Consider the following 16,601-nt stretch of genomic DNA (forward strand, 5'->3'; position numbering starts at 1 on the left):
CTGTTATAAAATCTCCGTGTTGCCTAAGCCTGCTTTTGGAATTACAGTATTAGTACCGTCAAGTCGGAGCGACACAGATTAGCTTATCTTGCAAGAATGCGCTCAATACCAGTTCGGTACTGCTGGTAATCTGATAATACAGCTTTGCGGAGCTATCAGTTTCCTTTATTGTTAGCGCAGCATCTATTATTAAATATGTGCAATCAGTATTTATTAAGCAAAACGCACCCATTCCTGGCAAGCTGTATCGGCAAGCCTTAACTTTACAAAATGCGGGCTCGAGAACAAAATACCCATAAGCGGAATAAATAGGCAGTATTTGTATAAAGAGATAAACGAACTTCACGTTTTCTGTATTGCTGTGTGATTAAGCCTTGCGCTTGCACGAGCAGCCTGCACGCCGGCGTGCTGCTTTCCGTAAAGATTCCACGCACACATGTACTCGTACATGGGTTTAGCTACGAGTAATAATTATATATATTAAGCTAGATATCGCAAAATTCTCGCATTTCGAGATACATTCTCGTAGCGTTTCATGTTATCTATTGCCAGATAGCTCGTGCGAATTGGTTAGATAAGGATATCTGAAGTGCAACATCTCCCTGCCGGAATGTGGCGAGAGAAGCAATGCCGGGATGTTTATTCTGAGTATGTACGTCCCCGGAGCACTCGAATAATGGCTAAGAGCAGCAGCGCAGTCGCTGGAAAATACAGTGCAATTTTAGAACAACACCACCAGAAACGATCAGTCTGCACATCTACACATTCCTAAAATACTAACCGTAAACGACCGTTGATACCACGCCTCTCTTTCAGCTATTTTCGGTTCAGCATCCTTGATTTGAAGTCTCCTTTAATGGCTGAAGGCGGCCACACCTAACAAGATATCCGAACGAGTACTGCGCACCGTTAATACGTTAGCAGTTGCTGCGCGATAAAGCTATCACTTGCCGTATTTAGGCCAACGATTTTGGGCTTCCAGATGGCCCACAAGTCCAAAAGCTCATCGGTGTCTCTTGACAGTCCCGTGTTGGTGAACAGACTGGCATCAACTACAGAGCTTCCTATGGTCGGCAGTACCGCAATGGGAGCGTCTGTTAAGTGACACAGAGTGGAATGTTGCATTGAACATTGATTGGGCAGCCATATTTGGTGGTAGGCTTGTTTGTTCGCTTACCAGTTTGCGGGAGGCCGCTTCGCTTGCCTGGTGACCAACCCTGGAAAATACACAGTATTTTGGGGGGCATCTGAGGCGCCTGGCTTATCGACTGTGTCAGAGGGATCACCTCTATGTTAAAGCACTTTACCTTGCTGAACTGGAATTGCTGGGCGGCGGATAAGGACAACATGGTCAAAAGCAGAGCAACGGATAATGCGAACCTCTTCATGGCAAAAAAGGAAAGAAATGTTGGAAAAAAAAACAATAAGATTCAGAACCATCGATGGCTTACTGTGCCCGCTCCAAGAGATTCGAACAGAATAACTGTACCCAAACCGCACTGTACGCTTTTATATATGGTTTGAACACTGTGACTCTCTGTGGAAAATTGGCTGTCTTTGTCCGGCAACCGGTATTTCAAACGAAATTTTGCTTAATTTGTTAGCCGCAGTGCGCAATATATCCTCCCAGCCGCGTTAATCTGGATGCAGTGCGTGAGGTAAGTGATCCTGGAAGTGTACCGTGGGGAAAACGGAAGCGCTTATTTTAGTCACGATCTGACCTTTGGCCAAACTAGGGCGTATTTGGAGTAGGACCTAACTTCAAAGATGTGCGCTATCCACAGGTTGTCTAAAGCATATCCTTATCTGGATTCCCAAAAGGTTGCAGACAGTGCAACTCTAACGTCACTACCGGAAGATAAATTTAGCGCTCCCGGAACTTTACTCATTTATTATGTTAGAATGTACACCGGTTAGTGAGCTGACAGAAATAATTTGCAAAACTTTAAAAACGGTTTTACTCATCTACGACGAAGAATTTAGATTTCAGGATAAAAACAATTTTTTTCCAAATTACACGTTTAACAGCCGCAGAGAACAGAAAATAAAATGCCTGAAAACGCGCAGTATGTAGTTATACATTTATGATTCAGGAAGACATTTGTTCCCGAAACTCGCGTAATTCTAATCGCGTGCACAAAACAGCTCTAAGCAGGGCGCAATCCAAGGGAAACCGAGAAACGGCTGAAAAAGGCGCCGATGGGGGAATCGAACCCCGGCTACGTCGTTAGATCCGCGTAGGCAGTACCACTGCACCACGGCGCAATACGTTGAAATCATTTGAAAGATTTTGTCGCTGTACGTGAGCCGCTTCTCCGCCCACACCCCATTTGCAGCTTTCGCTACGTCCTCGTAGCGAGACTAAGCGATCATTTAAGCGGCTGCTCCGGCTCACCGCATCCTCCATTCTTTTTATCGTTTCGTTCGTTTTTGCTCTGTTTCTCCCGTTCGAGGTTAGCACACTAGTCTCATAGGCGAAGTGGACGTACCGAACCACGCTCTGCTACCATCTAAAGCTAGATCCAGAATGGATCCAGATACAGAGACCTAAACAGGACAGATCCTGTGGAGTGAGCAATGCTGAAAGTATAGCGAACGGCGAAATAACACGCGATGCCCGCTCAGCTACTTGCTAACTTTATGACTAAATTCAACACTGAACAACACTGAGCGAAGAGCCCGATTCAGTCGCTCTCGCACGTGCGCTATGCGCCGCCCACTAACAGAAAACAATGAACGGCTATAGCCGTCAGCCAATCAGAGCGAGACACAACACAGACACGCAATCCGGTGGCGAAGCGTCACGAATGTGAACGCTAGTGATCCCTCGCTCACACAGCCATGACGCAAAGGGTACGCTATCTGCCTAATACTTCGAAGTTCTAACACATAATTGGTAAACGGTAAATATTGTTAGAACCTGCTGGCTGTTCAGCAAACAATTTACCCAATAACTGCCCAGCAATTCTCGACAATGTCAAAACTCAGCAAGACTTCTAAATGGTGAGATGACTGAGATCAGAGCGAGAGCCCCTTCGCTGCCCTACAATGTCTTGTACTAGCAACTGGATAGCATTTCCTACATACAGAACGAAAACTTATTAAGTTCATGCCATCATCAACAGTTCAGTATAGACAAGAGCAGCAACAAAGCATACAAATCAGTGGCGTTTATGAGCGCAAGCCAGTGACACACATACAGTTCATAAAACAGAGAGGGCAGATTTAATTACAACAAAAATATGTCCTTTAATTTCTCGGCTCCATCCATGGTTCTAAGTACCGAAACTGCGTAACGAAATCAGTGGTAGTATATTGTATGAGTTAAGAAAGCAGGTTACAATAAAGTGAATAAACAGCATCACAACAGAAATAACTCAATTATTTTTTTCAACTCCCTTTATTTTTTGCCTTTCTGGAGACGGAAACCATAAAGATACAGCTAGTGCATACTGAAGTGTGCAGATGTGAAATGGGAGCGTTTTTCATCCCACTTCACATAATTATATCCTACTCCAAGATGATTATCCTGCACGGTTATAAAATGTTTAAATGTAGTTACTGTACACTAGCATAGTTCCACTGCAATAATATACGAAAACTGCTGCTCTAGAGAAAATAGTCCCCTCCGCAAATGGGTTCATCGATTGCCGATAATCGACCATAGCACGCTCCACGCGTTCGATGACAAAGACGAAGAATCCCACCGTAGACACCATCACCTGAATCGCAAAGGGAATTTTTGTAGGAAAAATGCATTAAACAAACCACATGCAGGATCGGTCATACAGAAATTATAGAGCGCTGATCCAAATGTAAGATATAGTCGGCTGCAAATTGCATTCCATGCCGATGGATGCTTTCTGCAAGGGTTCCGTACAGATCCGCTTCGTTTGTCGATATAGCGTGCTGCCAAATTTATAGAAACAACATTGAAAAAAACGATAGGACGCTGTGGCAGAGGTACGAAACAATTGAGACTCCGACCTGCTTGATTAATCTGCGGCATCGATAATTCCATAGTTCTTGCAGGAGGCTTCCAAACTGTTTCCCCTACAATCAGCAAAGCAAACATTTGATTCGTTTTCAGTTGACACAGATCCTGATGTATTGTCTGTCTATTTTTTGTGGTGTCCTCTCTTGGCATATTAAAAGTTCTCAAAGATCTACTTCCTTAGTGTACGCAGGTAATTCGGACGATATGGGTCAGGTTCAGCAGGAAGGCTGCATACCGTTTCGCAGAGTTTTAAAGGTTTGATCATAAGTAGGCACATGTGCATGATTCCGGCGCAAAATGTCACGGCAATCCGCACCGCACTGTATACACTTCCCGTACCGGGAATGGCCAACCACATGCAGTACCACGCCATGGCCACTAAGATCTCCATCAAACTTGTCATTAAATCCATGGTAAACTTCCAATCAAATGTCAGTTGTACTTGCTCTAACAACTTCATCACATCGTGATGCTTTTGCCGCAATTTAACCAGATACTGTGTAAACTGTCCAGAGTCAATACTCTCGGCTTGCATCCGCTTGGCGAAATCGGTTAAACTGGACACTAACTCTTCGCCACATCGACACACAACAGAGCAAAGGTCAACCTGCAGCAATGCAACACAGACAGGAACAATTCTAGCTAATGGTATAATGATAGTGTTTATTTCAGTAATCAGTTTCCAACGTTGAGTAGTCCAAAACGCAAAGGAATCCGTCATGAATAAGCTGTAGCTAACATCACAAGCCAAACACACCGCTGGAAGTGCGCAGATCAAAACCACCACAAATTGTACAAAGCGTCGCATTCGTGTATGGTCTGGTGCGTGGAGTCCAAATTTGAACAACGTTCCGCGTGCGGTGGACAGACAAGCATTCATGCGCTTTGCGTTTATCGCAGTATACAGTCCGCGCAACCAAGCGCGCAGACAAACGATATGGGTGGAAGAGAATCCAAGCGATACTATAATGATGTTGACCTTGTCAAACGCCGGATCGCGTGCTTGTGACTGGGAGACCAGAAAATCGTACACGTCCAGGAAAAACATGGTTAGGAAGACCAGGGTTACCAAGTATCCCGCATACTGGATTGGGTTCAGCCTTTTAGGATAGTCTGGACTTCCAGAAGCGTTAGGAACGAACTTCAACAGGAACTGACAGAGAAAGGTATGATTTGCTTCCAGCCTCTGTTCCGTTGATTCTGCCATCGTCGGTACGTTGCATGTAACAATTCTAAACTACATGAGACGAGCGGCACGTTAGACGTATCGAATGAGGATGTTTGACCGTTGAATGCAACAATTCCATCATTTTCGGAAACGCTGTTTAATCAGGCAGAGTTGCTTGGTGTATATCAGTATGTATTATGTACGAGTATCACATTTTGCATCATCGGCTGCATCAGCGCTTTGCAGCATTCCACATCTCCAGTATGGTCGTAGTATTGCTTTCCCATGCTTGAATTAAACTGGCACAGTCATGACGAACGTATGACGAGCAGTACCGAATGCAGTTCTTACTATAGGTACTAACTTGTTAGACTATGATTACGCGAATGCATTCCGCTGGTAATGATAAGTGGCTCTTGAGAACGAAACTTCGCTGCGTATTCTCAACGCTTCCGGCATTAAAGTTTCATTACAATAGAGTGATCTGTAGAGAAAAAGGTAACGCGGTCTATTCAAGTATGAGGTCGCTAAAGTTTATTAGCAACAGCCAGCAAGAAGTTTATTAAGAAAAGACAGCAACCACGATTAACGACGATTGTTTCGAACGAGCACGATTTAATTTACAACAACAATATTAATTTTCCTTTAATTTTTTCGCTTCGTTCATTATCCAAAGTTTGTAAGGAACGGAGTTAACTCGGTGGATTCAAGCGACAGGCGTGATGAAAAAATTTCGATGTACGAAGTTCGCCGGCATGTTGATGTAGTAGTATGTTGATGTACAAGCTTGTCCGGTAATTTCTGACGAATCTGTACATCGAATTACATAAATTTGCGTGTTACGCCAAACTTCGCACTACGCCGCGCCACGCCACACTGTTCAATCACGTAACATGCATTTGGCTGGCTGGTGGCTTGTTGCACGCCATATAATTTAGGAGAATAATAGTAACTGCCTCGCGGAAAGTAGCTAGGAAATGGTCGTGCAGTAAGTGACAATCTGACTGCGGAGCGCATTTAGGCAATTTTAAAAAACGTAGTGAAGTGGCCATCGTTATAAGCGCAAACTTCGTGCTAGCTGTACCTTTACGTAGGAAATTACCAGACAAGCTTGTAGTAGTTCGCCGGCATGTTGCGGTTTAGTACTGTAGTTTATCAATTTCCTTCTCTAAAGCTCGCAAAAATTGCGGTTTGTGATTCAACCCATGACCGGAATCGTCGCGTTCGCTATTGCTCGGTATTAATGTGACTCCGCATCGATGTGAAACCATGGGTAATCTTTTCAGTTCAGGCCACCCGAGTAATAACTTCCGAATTCCCGTAAATTATAGCTTATATGGGCGCAGCGATACCATTAATTATTCCTCCAGTATTTTGTTTTTCTTAGTTTTTCCTACTATTTCTTAGGTTTCTTAGGCTACCTCTTTCTGTTTTTTAAAAAAATCTTCGAAGCTAAAAACTGCCTCAATTCAGTCAGAACACGCAAAAAACTAGGGGAAGTCGCCTGAATATTACTGCATACTACACTCCTAACTTAAGCATTAGTAAATTATGCGGCCATAACGCAATGACAACTCTAAGCCATAGCAAGTGTATAAACCAATAAGTACCAATATCGCAAGTGTTTTTTTATGTGAGATGAAAAAGCGAAAAATAAGCTGCTGATAATTTTCAATTTCATACACAGCGCAGCTTATCTTTTGGCAGTGCTGTTTCCAGATCAGTTTTCTGTTTCCTATAATTCAATTTTGTTACGTAGCTTTAAATTTTATAAATGCAAAATGTCTGAACTACTACAACTGGCATTGAACAGCACAATAAGAACAGTTCATTTTGGAGAGTTCCATTTTGATAGCGTCCGCTAAGCCGCCATTAGGAATGTTGTCTCCTAGCTCGGTGACCAGGATTCCATAACTGATGAACAGTCCGATTATCTAAGAATAAGAAGCGTTGGAGTTTCTATGGTCTCGGCACTTCCGACACAGGGACTAAAAGTTATCAAACATTTACGTGGAATTTAACCCATGAAAAATGTAACAGATTAAACTGGTAAGCAGAAAAGACGAACATGTTCGGAACATACGAACATGTTCAAATCTAGTGGTGGTTCGAAAATACTGTAAAATTTTGAAGAATCTGGAGCTCACGAAGCGCTCAGCTGCGTAAAATAAGGGAGCTTCGGTACAATTTCAGATACAATTCGTGAAGCACTACGTTCTTACTCACGGTGGCTACGAACACCCGGTCAATAGTGATCATACTGGCGACACTGAACACCGTGGGCCGAGTGGTGATTCCATATAGGCGAATAAATAAATCTTGTCTGTTGGTTTCGTCTCTTTCTTTATCGATCAGCATCTGCAGTTCGTCGGAAATGTCCGCCTTGAGAAAGCGAGCTAGTCATTTTACCCAGTTCACAAGTAAAGTAAAGTACAATACTTGGTAAAGTGCTATACAGTTAAATTGGTAAGGTGTTACAAACAAATCAGCTGATAGTCCGTTCATTTCCTGATTTTTGACTTAGAAGTGAAAACGAGGGGTGTGGCTTATTCACAGTCGTACTGAAAAGTGAGAATGAGAATGCTTCTGCTGTGTTCACAATACATCCACTCAGATTTAAAATCTTTGTGCAGCTGTGACTACAGTAAGTCTAAAATTATTTTGAAGGTTGTATGCAGTATCGGCAACCAGTTAGGAAATCTTCTTTCGCTGTTTGGTTAACTTGTAAATATTTTTTGATTTGTGTGCTGCAGTCGTTTACAAATAAAGGAGAGCCCATTAGGAAACGGACTGTACATGTTACTTACCTGTTCTGCGACAAAAATCGCCGCGGCAGTAACGGCGACCACCAAGAACGCCTCGAATATCAGCGAGGGCAACATACTTTGGGCCGAGTACTTATGCAGACTGCTGATTACCCACATGTACAGCATAATAATTTGCGCGTACAGACAGAGGAAGAATACCGCCATCCGCTGATTCAGTTTCTGTATATCGCAGCCGAGCGCCGCATGATCTTTCAGCACAGCTTCCATGGCCACTTTATCAGCTGTTTCCGCTGTCAATAGCGCATTTAGTTTTCTTCGCACTGCCGAAAACTCGAAACCGGTGACGATGCAGATGGTAACGAACTGCGCGATAACCGCATAATAACCGTCACCAGAGACAAGAATGATTAGGGTGATCGCCTGCGACAACCACACGGTGTGTGTCCGTGGGATATGCGGGAATGCAACGTAAAAATTCGGGTAATCGCGTAGCAGAGTTTCCTGCGCTGATCTTAATCCCGCAAAATTACAGTGAAGCATGTACCCCAGCAGCGACAGCGAGAACATGCCGGCGAGCAAAACGGCTGGTATATTGCGGCCGCACTGATGTAATCGCGTCCTCTGGTGAATGCGCTTCCGAATGGCGGTAATGGTTCTGGAGTGGCATAAAAGCGAAATCGCAGTCAGCACGGAGATAACGTCCACTTGACCGAGGCAGAAAACATCCACAAGGTTCTCTAGGGTTCCCGTTAAGCGAAGAACATTCGAGGGGACATTGAATATGCATACCATCAAAATTTTGCTAGTTACCAGTACGACTATGTATAGCATATACGCCGTAGTCCCGCATCTCGACAAATGCCTGTTTCGTGATCCCAAAAATTCCGGGATCTCCAAACCACAAATTTGTAGTATAGTTGTCCACAACCGGAAGAGCAGATTGAGGACCCTAGAAGTGACCTCAGTGAAAGCCATAGTCGGATACAGCTGGTACAGTGCGGTCCTGCAGCCTCCCACCACAAACAGTTCCGAGGGATCATGCGTCGCGAATGGCGTTTATAACCAGCCAGAAGAGCTGAGTCTGAATTTGTGCTGGTGTAAATGTTTGCAGTTGTGGCACTCCTTTTCCTTATACATCTTCACCACCGGCCGTTTAATTACTTACTGTACTATTGTAGGATCGAATGTCCGGATTAAGAAATTGCCAGAATGGTAACTAACTTGATAGTGCAAACGTTTGCAGTTGTGGCACTCCTTTTTCTTTTACATCATCACCACCGTATATGGCGTATAAGTAGTTACTAGACTATTGTAGGAGTCGTATGTTTCGACTTCGTATGATACTGTTCTTGTTAGTGCTCTCCACATATTTTAAATATTTCTACAAATCATCTAAAAAAACATTGTCACTTTTGTCTGTAAACGATTAAAAAAATTAATGCAAATGCGGCGAACAAAACTAATAGAAAGTTACCTAGAATTCTTACAGCTGGCAGCAGGACATAAATTTCTAAAGTATGTGAGAAAGTAATGGGTCGGTCAAGTTTACCTTTACGTTTGTTATAAATATGCACGAGCAGTTTTCTAAAAAACAAGAGCGTATGGTAAACCACACGCACTGGTACTGAGCAGAGTGAGAAAAAACGATATCCTAACATTTGTTGCCCTTTCTTTCTGCTATCTGTAGATTATTTCTGGAGTAAATGTTCACGCCGCAGCAGAACTGGCCGAAAAGAAAAGCTGGCGAAATACGAATGGCTTTACTCGAGGCATAACCTCTTTAACACAGCCTTTGAATATACGGACGTTGGGGAGACGGTGCCAAGAGGCTGGTAGATGAAATTGAACACCTTATTGCAGCCGACACCGGGCAACCTCGGGCGAAAGGATATTTCGACAGGGAATCTCCGTCCTCTTCCAAAGAGGAAACACTGAGTGCGTGATGGTACGATCATGGTAAATAAGGGCAGACATTCTTACTGGAATCTATTCTACAGATATTAAATCACGTTATGCCATCATTGTATTTACGATGAGCTAACTGTATGTATGTACAGTATTGGGTACGATTTTGCAGTTATTCTTTACGAAATAAGGGAGCTGGAAAGGTTAAAAGACAAACTTGTAATTCTCTACGCCTACACTTTAATCTTAATCCACACTCTGTTTTCACTATGAAAAACTAAAAAAAGATCTCCCAGTTACGATTTCGCAATCTCCGTGTGAACGGCACAGTCTTTGTAGAGTCTAAATCATTACATCACGTGCAGTGCAGTATAATTAATCAAGTGCAGTAATAATAATCAAGTGCAGTATAATTTGGAAATTTCTGGTTCATCCGTTAAAGAGCACATCTGGCCGGTATTCTTGGTACTATTGTCTTCGAGTTCCATGACAAGTATTCCGTACGATGCGAACAGCCTGATTATCCCAATCAGAAGCAAAAGGAATGATCTATAATATACTTTAAATTCGACGCATGCAGGGAAGATTGTCCTGGTGGCTGTTGCAAGCTTGCCTGACATTTCAGACCCGAACAATCAACAAAGTGCTAAAAGTTTCACTCACACTGGCCACAAATACTCGGTCCATAGTATTTGTGGCCCTGAGCTGTGCAAGCAAAAGCATTAAGACAAACGTAAAACGTGCTGCACTATCCTCATCAGCATTAATTTTCTTTAGGTTAACTGTTCCAGCCTTAGACGCTGTCATATGGAAAACGTGATGTGATCCTTTTGTGATCACACGCCGCACGATCTAGGCGGACTTAGCATATAAGTCTATGACCGACGCTTATGCGACCAGGAATACCTGCAAGGTATTCGCGTCTACTTCCATCTATCTCTACCTATATAAGCTCTGCACTGTTGTACCATCTGCACACACTGTACCAAGTCATCTACACGTCATCTACATAGAGATCTCTAGTCATCTGTATGCATGCTAGCATTGTACCATCCGCGTACAGTCATCATGTACCATCAATAAAGATACAGCACCGTCAGTCTCTCGTGTCATCTCTTATATTATTAAAACCCACGTATTACAATGGTGGCTCCAGGGGGCTCCAATGGTGGCTCTATTATTAAAACCCACGTATTACAACGCAGTGAAGATTGTCACGTTATACCGGGCTTCCCCTCTGACTGCATTCAGCCAACTTACCGGCACATCGGAATACTTTATTCCAGCCAGAAAGACCTGATTTCATCATCAATGAGAACTGCATTGAAAATCAGCCAGTAGGAGCTGATTTTCATCACCATCGGTGTCTCAATTCTCAACATGACCTTTCATCCTTTGACCCATCTATTTACCAGCTGACGCAGCAAGAGTGCAGGTCGCGGCTTGTTTAAACATTCGCTATGACTGAGGAGTTAGCATAATATTGCTGCCAGAGACGATGTCATGTCTGAAGCCATTACGGCTTACTGGATCGCGAGCTACCGAACGCATCTTCTTCAACGGCACGAAACAATGGAAACTATCAAAGTTACTATTACTGCATTCATTCTGATCTTTCGCTTTTGGACGTTTATGCTACATATTTGCGGTGTCAGCATTTCGGGGCTTCATGACGGGAACAGCAAACCAGCGCCACGATTCCGTGTTTTTGCGTTCACGGCGTATGTAGCTGCACTGACGACCGCTAAAGTTTTAATGGTGTGTGTACTGATTATGCCCTTAAGCGTCCTCCGCTTGTCGGGAACCCTTGAGAATCTCGTTGAGATTGTCTGCTTTAATCAGGTGGACGTATTCTCCACTCTTATCGGGTTATCCCTGCGGTACCACTCCCGAACATTCACCGCTGTCCGGCAACGCATTCGCATGAGGGCGGCAGTCGATCAGTCAGACCACACTGTACCGGCCGCTATAATGACCGGCATGTTTACCCGTTCCCTGTTGGCAAATACCATCTATCAGGATTTTATAGCCCTGTGGTATGAACAAAAATCTTTCCTTACCGACTATCCGAACTTCTACACCGTCTTCCCGAATTTTCCAGGGCAACGGTTGAGTTGATATCGTATGGAAGCTCTACCATCTTCATCATTCTTAGTAACAGTTATTATGCAATTATCGCGCAGGTTGTTGCTGGAAAAAAATAAACTGCTGCATTACTAGCGTTTGAATTAGTTTTTTTTTTGGCGAAATGGTTGACTTTGATATCTGCAGGCGGATATTTCCAGCGAACTGCAGACACTGGTAGACAACGAAGAGGGCGACACCAACAAACTGAATTCATTTATTCGACTGTACGAAATTACCAGTCAACCAACAGTCTTTAGCGTTGCTGATATGGTCCCAATCGATCGGGTATTAGTGACTAATGTGAGTGAGAAATGTGACGTTTCAAGCATTCTTGTGAGACTGCACGTGCAGCAAATTCTCGAGAGTCACCGGGATAACGTTTCGCGCTGAAGTCAGATGTATACCTTAGAACGTAACATTTACATTTATCGCTCTCATTACAGTTACTCGGACTTTTCATATCTTACGGCATTTTTGTTACCGAATTCGGAGACAACAGTACGAAAGGCGCCAGCCAAGGCTGCTTCTTTACGGATGCTATCAAACTAGAAATCTTTAATTCAACGGCACTTGTTGACTAGAACGCTAATCCTGATGTGTAGTAGTTACCGCATTAAACAAGTACGGTAGTGTAGATATTTTTGAATTTCTTTGTTCATACAGAAGCTACTTTATCCTAATGGAAGATCTCTGTTGTGGAAATAAAGCACGAGATCGCAGACTGCAGTTAATTTAACAATCGAATCTTTTGAATATGCATATACAGTACGTTGCGGCACACAGAACTTTTTACCTGGTTTTTTGGGGTACATGCAGTTAATTGTCGACCAATAGCGTGACGCGTTCTCCGGCATAGCACAAGCGAAAACTCCGTCCGAGTCTTTCTCCCTCAGCTCAACAACAAGGATCCCATAGGTGATGAACAAACCGATAACCTGGAAAAAAATCTGTTTTCGAGCGAAAACCAAATGTGACGGTTGTGACCGGTACACGCTGGGTGTACTGTATTGAAAACACATGCCAGCGACAAATTTACGATTATTGCTCATTATATCGGCGGCGATGTACACAGTCGGTTGGCTGGAGATTTTGTACATATGATTAAACCCGTTGAACTGGCCTTTTTTTTCCTGGCATTTTCCATCCATTAGCTTTTGCAATTCATTCGAAATATCGCCTGCAAAAATGTATTCAGAGTCACAGCTTGTAATATTATTGCTAAACATACTGTAGGGTTTACTTTATGTACTTACAACAAATACGGTATGACAAACTATGTACATTAAATTGTGAGTTGCACCATCAGGAAATTCAATCAGCGTTCAGTAAACCAAAAATGAACTAGGAAAATTCGATGCACTGCGATCACCCATAAATCAGCCGGTTGCTGCAGTTAACGTTGAGTCCGTATTTCGTCGTATGCCTACGGTACGTGAGTTTTTGTTTTCGACAAGGATTCGCATATTTGCGCTTCATGTGAAATAGTCAAGAAATCGTATGACTATTCTAACTGCCTTTTATTTGTACCGCCATAAGTCAAATAATGTATTGCCTGCTCAGTAAGGGAGGCCGCTGCACTGGTGACCGCCACCACCAAGCATAACTCGTAAGCAACGTGGGTAGCACCAAAACCAGCGTCTGCTTGTTAAGATTATTGATAATTCACATATACACCAGTAACACCATAATCACTTGCGTATAAAACAGCAGGAATAGCACGGCCAACGCTTCATCCAGTTCCGTACGGCGGCGCTGAGGGCGGTGTGACCGTGTGAGGATCGAAAAGCAGTTGCACCGCCGTCATTTCGCACGTCTCAATGGCTGTCTGCATTTATATTCGGATCGCCCGTAAGGTGACTGCGCACGTTATAGATATACAGAAAACCAGCGCCACGATACCATAATACAGCGATGCAGCACAGCGCACCATAAGAGCGACACCTGTTCCGTAGACGTTCCAGATATGTTGCAGTACCGATTAAACTGTTGAAATGACTGGTGTAACAGTAGGTTGCGAGCGTGTGCGGCGGTGAAAACAGTTTGTGGCGTAGCATAAACCAGTGCGTTGAATGAAACGGTCACACTACCGATAATAATGGCTGCATTCTATGACTGGTACTGTGCAGCCGTTGTACAGATTTTATGCACCACTTTGGAAATCTTTTCGGCGTTGCAGAGAATCGAGACACCGGTGAATGTGATGATGAAAATAATTTCAATCTGACCGTAGCCTACACACTAATAAAGTTCTCCAGTGTGCCGGTAAGTTGGCTGATCAGTGATTACACTGGGAACTGTAATCAGGCATAACATGACAATCCTCAGTGGGTGAAGGTCTGAACGAAAATTCTATAGAAAATATTGATTAGACAGATCCAGCACGTGTTTTACACGATGTTTTATGGTTTGTATGATTCCTCGTGAGCACCGTGTCCAGGCCACCAATTTTGAGGTAAACCATCCAAAATCAAAAACGCCGTTAATGACCCAAAATGTTGTAGAGATAGTATTACGGAACATTCCATGGCCTGTACGTACGCTATATTACTTGTCTGTTTCTACTGGTTAATATGAACGCTTTAGTGTCGATGAGATGCTGATAAGTCGCCAGTCGGCTAAAGTTTGTTGTTTAAATTTCGGCTGTTGATCAGTATCGGGGATCAAGTATGCTAAAAGACCAGAAACTCCGTTAGGAGAACTACAATCCCGATAATGGATCCACCGGGAAATGAGACGTTGTCAGAAAACAGTTTAAAGGCTTAACAGTGCTCACAGTTGCAATTCACATCATCGCAAATAAATGTGGAATATGTTCTCGAATTTTGATAAAACTAATTCTTCGGTTCTTATGCACATTTTTATCTACCCTGCTGAGACATACTTTTCTGTGTCCTCTTATCACACAACAATGATCTGTAAAATAAAAAAAGAATATTTGCAGTAAAAACAAAGCTGTGGTATTTAACTGAAGAAAACGCAAAATATATCTCGCAATATTGGCTGTTATTGTGTCTTAATTTTGTTTCTTTTTATGTACCTACATTATGCCGGACGAGAAAGCCAAAGAACTGATTGCTGATGGATTTCAGTTTCTTGCAACCGGACGCTCAAGTTGTGGCATTCCTGTTTCCATCGGTAACTTTCAGCTTTATTAGGAATGAATACAGAGTGTGTCAACTTTCACAGCTGACACTGAGCACCACAATAAGTGCAGTTCAGTTTGGAGAACTCCAGTTTGACGGCGTCCGCTAAGGAGCAAGCTTGGCTGTCGCCCTTGGTGCTACTGTCTCCGAGCTCGGTGATCAGGATTCCATAGCTTATAAATAGTCCGATTATCTAAAAGCAAAAATCAATTTTCTCCTAACGATGTACGTATTTATCCCGAAAAGGCACTAATTAAGGTTATAATCATTTTGCATGGATTTTGATCCGTGAAACATGCATTAGGTTAGGCTGGGCAGATCAGATTAGGTACAAGTTTCAAGCACAATTCGTGAAGCACTGCAGGTCTCACTCACGCTGGCCACGAACACCCGGTCAACGGGGATCATATTGGCAACGCTGAAGACCGTGGGCTGGCTGGTGATTTCGTACAGCCGAATAAATGAATCGTGTTTATTGGTTTCGTCTCCTTCTTTATCGATCAGTGTCTGCAGGTCATCGGAAATGTCCGCCTTGAAAGAGGAGTTACAGCCAACCAGTTTACCAGCTTACACATATATCGGTTGGTAAGGTGCCGCATTTTACCTGTTCTGCGACAAAAATCGCCGCGGCGGTTACGGCCACCACTAGTAACGCCTCCAATATCAGCGACGCCAGGATACTTTTGCCCGAATACTTGTGCAGACTGCTGATGACCCACATGTACAGCATGATAATCTGCGCGTACAAACAGAAGAAGAACACCGCCATCCGCCGATCCAGTTTCTGTATATCGCGACTGAGGGCCGCTTGATCGCTAAGCAGTGCTTCGATAGCTGTTTTATCGGTTTTCTCCGAAGCCAGTAAGTTACTCAGTTTTCGCCGCATTGCCGAAAACCCGAAACCGGCGACGATACATACATATGGTAACAAATTGTACACTAACCGCATAATAACCGTTATTAAGATAAGAAAGATTATAGTGGTCGCATACGATAAGTACACAACAGATGTCGGTGAGAAATTCGGGAATACAACGTAGAAATTCGGGAAATCGCGTAACAGTGATTCTCGCGCCGACCTTAATCCTGCAGAGTTCAGGTAAAGCATGTACCCCAGCAGCGCTAGCGAGAACATGCCGGCGCATAAAGCGGCCGGTACATCACGGTCGTACTGATACACCAGCGCCCTCTGCCGAATGCGTTTCAGAATCGTGGTGATTGTTTTGGAGTGGTACAGAGTAGAAATCGCCGTCAGCATGGAGAAGACGTCCAACTGTCCGTAGCCGAAAACATCCACAAGGTTCTCCAGGGTTCCTGTTAGGCGAAGGACGTCCAAGGGGACCGTTAATATGCATAGTTGCATACCTTCAGGAATGCACAGCTGGTCACATACAGCATATACGCCGTAGTCCAGAATCTCGACAAATGCCTGCTTCGTGATCCCGAAAATTCCGGGATCTCCAAACCACAAGTCTGTAGTACAGTTGTCCATA

General features: G+C 43.6%; 1 long non-coding RNA gene across 1 annotated transcript; it reads right to left on the bottom strand.

The window, feature by feature from the left end:
• Nucleotides 1-240: 240 nt before the first annotated feature.
• On the bottom strand, nucleotides 241-1,565 carry LOC129599708 (uncharacterized). The gene is made up of 4 exons (XR_008691953.1): nucleotides 1,308-1,565; nucleotides 1,178-1,217; nucleotides 782-1,094; nucleotides 241-701 (listed from the first exon to the last, which is right to left on the bottom strand). It is a non-coding gene; the product is annotated as an uncharacterized LOC129599708 (long non-coding RNA).
• Nucleotides 1,566-16,601: the final 15,036 nt, after the last annotated feature.

The sequence above is a fragment of the Paramacrobiotus metropolitanus genome, unplaced genomic scaffold, assembly GCF_019649055.1.
Source record: "Paramacrobiotus metropolitanus isolate TYO unplaced genomic scaffold, Prichtersi_v1.0 Parri_scaffold0000153, whole genome shotgun sequence".
NCBI lineage: Eukaryota > Metazoa > Tardigrada > Eutardigrada > Parachela > Macrobiotidae > Paramacrobiotus > Paramacrobiotus metropolitanus.